This window comes from Mandrillus leucophaeus, unplaced genomic scaffold (genome assembly GCF_000951045.1).
Source record: "Mandrillus leucophaeus isolate KB7577 unplaced genomic scaffold, Mleu.le_1.0 Scaffold47, whole genome shotgun sequence".
Taxonomy (NCBI): Eukaryota; Metazoa; Chordata; class Mammalia; order Primates; family Cercopithecidae; genus Mandrillus; species Mandrillus leucophaeus.
Window position 1 is genome coordinate 754,496 of NW_012105031.1, and position 4,222 is coordinate 758,717.

The 4,222-nt window shown below is 35.9% G+C and overlaps 1 pseudogene across 1 annotated transcript; it reads left to right on the top strand.

Moving 5' to 3' along the window:
• Nucleotides 1–595: 595 nt before the first annotated feature.
• LOC105550188 lies at nucleotides 596–1,517 on the top strand (annotated as a pseudogene). The gene has a single exon (XR_001007662.1). The product of XR_001007662.1 is annotated as a 40S ribosomal protein S2 pseudogene (transcript).
• The last annotated feature ends 2,705 nt before the right edge of the window (nucleotides 1,518–4,222 follow it).

Consider the following 4,222-nt stretch of genomic DNA (forward strand, 5'->3'; position numbering starts at 1 on the left):
AAAGTCAGGGATAATAATTCATCTGTTTACACATTAAGTGCCTTTGTCACCTAAAGAGGAAATTAGGAATTCACATACTGAGTCGGCAAAATTAGAAATCAGAACTTGGAGAGTTAAGAGATATTTTGAAAATATGCTCTAGCAAAATAGGACACTCTGAACTAAGAATAAGCTGGTCATTAAATATTGTACTGTCAGACAAAGTAGCAAATTTGAAAAAATATTCATAAATACTCATTATCAAAGATTACAAATTATTCATCCAGAGTATACTACAAATGAAAGGTTTTATTACAGTCAGATTAGGTAAAGGGATATACCGCAACCTGCTTTCAAGGAACCACAATACAGTCTTGAAGAAAAGAAATCTGAACAATCATTGTAAATCAATGTAGTAAACATAGAGCTATAAATAGCCCAAATTACAAAAAAAAATTTAGTGTAAGTCATGTCTGAGTTTAGATTTTAAAATTAGCAGAAATTAATGGGAATGAAGGAATAGAAAAGATATATTCCAATCATGGGGAGAGCATGAGTAAAGTGTCAATATCATGCATACATGTTACTATAAAGAAATAAGCTTCTTCTCCAAGAGAACACCAAATGGCGGATGACGCTGGTGCAGCGGGGGGCCCGGAGGCCCTGGTGGCCCTGGGATGGGGAACCGCGGTGGCTTCCGCGGAGGTTTTGGCAGTGGCATCCGGGTCCCGGGTCGCAGCCGTGGACAGGGCCGGGGCCCAGGCCACGGAGCTCGCGGAGGCAAGGCCGAGGATAAGGAGGGGATGCCCGTCACCAAGCTGGGCCGCTTGGTCAAGGACATGAAGATCAAGTCCCTGGAGGAGCTCTACCTCTTCTCTTTGACCATTAAGGAATCTGAGATCATTGACTTTTTCTTGGGGGCCTCTCTCAAAGAGGAGGTTTTGAAGATTATGCCGGTGCAGAAGCAGACCCGTGCTGGCCAGCGCACCAGGTTCAAGGCGTTTGTTGCTATCGGGGACTACAATGGCCACGTCGGCCTGGGTGTTAAGTGCTCCAAGTAGGTGGCCACTGCCATCCGTGGGGCCATCATCCTGGCCAAATTCTCCATTGTCCCGGTGCGCAGAGGCTACTGGGGGAACAAGATCGGCAAGCCCCACACCGTCCCTTGTAAGGTGACGGGCCGCTGCGGCTCTGTGCTGGTGCCCCTCATCCCTGCACCCAGGGGCACTGGCATCATCTCAGCGCCTGTGCCCAAGAAGCTACTCATGATGGCTGGTATTGATGACTGCTACACCTCAGCCCGGGGCTGCACTGCCGCCCTGGGCAACTTCGCCAAGGCCACCTTTGATGCCATCTCTAAGACCTACAGCTACCTGACCCCGACCTCTGGAAGGAGACTGTGTTTACCAAGTCTCCCTATCAGGAATTCACTGACCACCTTGTCAAGACGCACACCAGAGTCTCTGTGCAGCGGACCCAGGCTCCAGCTGTGGCTACAACATAGGGTTTTTATACAAGAAAAATAAAGTGAATTAAGCCTGTTTAAAAAAAAAAAAAGAAAGAAAGAAAGAAATACCCATGATCCTAAAACGAGAATGTAATGGTTGTAGAGGTATAGCAATGCTTGGCAGTAACTGTATGAAAAGATATTTTGTACATAAAAACATGCAAAATATCATTACGGATTATTATTAACAGTACTTGCAATCAATCTTGAAGAAATATTAACTTTAAACCCAAATCAAGAGTGTTTCTTTCTTTTCAGTGTATCTGTATTACAAAACAATTATTACACTTTGAATTCCATCAACAAAAATTTGTGGCAATGTTTATATAAGTTTCTATAAATTATCTCCAATTCTACATCTGAGTCAACAATTCTTAAACAAATTATTGTCTGTCCCTTTAGATTAAAATCTGCATACTTTTAAATTACATATTTTGATAGCTATTGGTCATTTTACTAGATTAAATTTCAAATGTAGCAAATACATATTTCAGATGCTTTTTCCTAATCCATAAAGGGAAAAAAGGAAGAAAATTTCAAAAGACATTGGAGTTTAATAAAAATCATTGTCTATCAACATACCATATTGTAATAGTAATTTCAGTAATATCACTAATTTACAGTAATATCAATAATTTACAGTAATATCACTGTAGATATACTTGACTTATTGCAGTATAAATGCCAGTAAAATGATCTTCTAATGAATATCAGTGTATGTGCAGAGATGATGTAGAGTGAGGCAGGAGAATAACCAAATGAAGATAGAGTTGCTAATGCTTGAAATATATGAAGGACTTAAATGAACCAATCCAAATACCTACTGAGCAATCCAGCAATTATGCTGGCATTCATCCAAATGTACAGAAAACTTATGTCTACACAAAAACCTGCATTTAGATGTTTAGATCAAATGTAGTCATAAATATTTAAACTTGGAAGCAATCAAGATGTACTCTGATAGGTGAATGGATAAACTATGGTGCATTTAGACAATGTGATATAATATACTGCTAAAAAGAAATTAGCTAAGCCATGAAAAGATATGGAGGAAATGTAAATGCAAATTACTAAGTGGAAATAAGAACATCTTAAAAGGCTGCATGGTATATAATTTCAACTACATGACATTCTGGAAAAGGCAAAACTATGGAGACATTAAAAGGAGCTATGGTTGCCAGGGGTCATGGGAGAGGAAGGGAAGAATAGAGGAGAGATTATTTTTAGTAGAATGAAACTATTATGTGTGGTATTATAATCATGGACACGTATCATTATATATTGTTCAAACTCATAGAATGCACAACACCAAGAGTGAAATCTAATGTAAACTATGAAATTTGGGTGATAATACTGCATTGATATAGGTTCATTGAACGTAACAAATATGCCGCTCTGGTGCAGGATGCTGATAGTGGTGCAGGCTGTGTCCGTGTGGCAGCAGGAACCATATGAGAATTCTGTACTTGACACACAATTTTGCTTAAATCTGCTCTGCAAAATAAAGTTTACTTAAAAATATCTACTGTGTGTGTTGCACAAGGATTGTGTGCATTGCACAGGGATTATTTAAAAATATCTATGTGCGTTGCACTTAATCACAATCATTCTGAGTGAATGAATATCACATTGCATAATATCAGTCGTACTTACCATGTTAATCACTTGTTCCTGAACATAAAACTAGAAGATTGTTTATACCATACCTAATACTCATTCTCCTCATTACCCTTCTGACAACGTAAACCTAACTGGAAATTTTTTATAGCTAATTTATTAAATAAGTTCATATTTAATTAACTCAAGTGAACTCAAAAAATATACACCTATAAAATCTGAATAAAAGTTTCCTCTTTATAATATTGTACTTAAGGTTCAACTGAGTAATATATTTTAAATAATCTAGCAAAATAATGATACTAATACTGATCATGTATGACATTTTTGTGTGCCTTTGTTGCACCTTGTGTTTATTATATTTTTATTAAAACTATTTTTAGCTAATAATAAAACTGTTGTTCTACTATAACTATAACTATAAAATAATTTATGATTATAATTATTCTTGTTACCACATCCCTTTTCTATTTTCTTCCTGTCTCAATTTTTGTAAAACTCCTGTCTTCTTTTCTAATTATATGATTTTATGCTTACCTCTCTTAAAATTTTCGATATATAGTTACTTCTTTATATTTGTGATACAAAGGAGATATTTTCTTGAAAGTTAAATATGTAACATGAGATATGAAATCCTGGGAAGAAAATGTGTAAATGCTACATTTCACCTTACCTTATGAGAAAGCACAGTATGAAAAATTTACGATTGAAAATGAGAAGTTAATGACCAAATTGCCTGAGGACAAAGAAGAACGAATTTGACAGATAAGAAATTTATCGTGTTTTCAAAAATAAAGCCCTTATAACAATCAATTATGCTTATAGAACTTCCTTGAATTTCTGTGAATTGGAAAATGACCTTGTATTGCTGTCATAAAATGTTAAACAGAATATAAAACACAGAAAACTGACATTAGAGTCAATATGGAGAGACTCCATGTCCCCAAGGAAACATACTTTAACATTGAAGACAGCATAAATTGAGAGAAGAAAGATGGGATGAGAAACAAGTTATCTATCATAATATAACTGATTATGTCTTAATAAATGTTTGAAATTATTATAAAATAAATTTAAAATAAATTATTATGTTTAGAAATTTTTAAACTTCTCACTAAA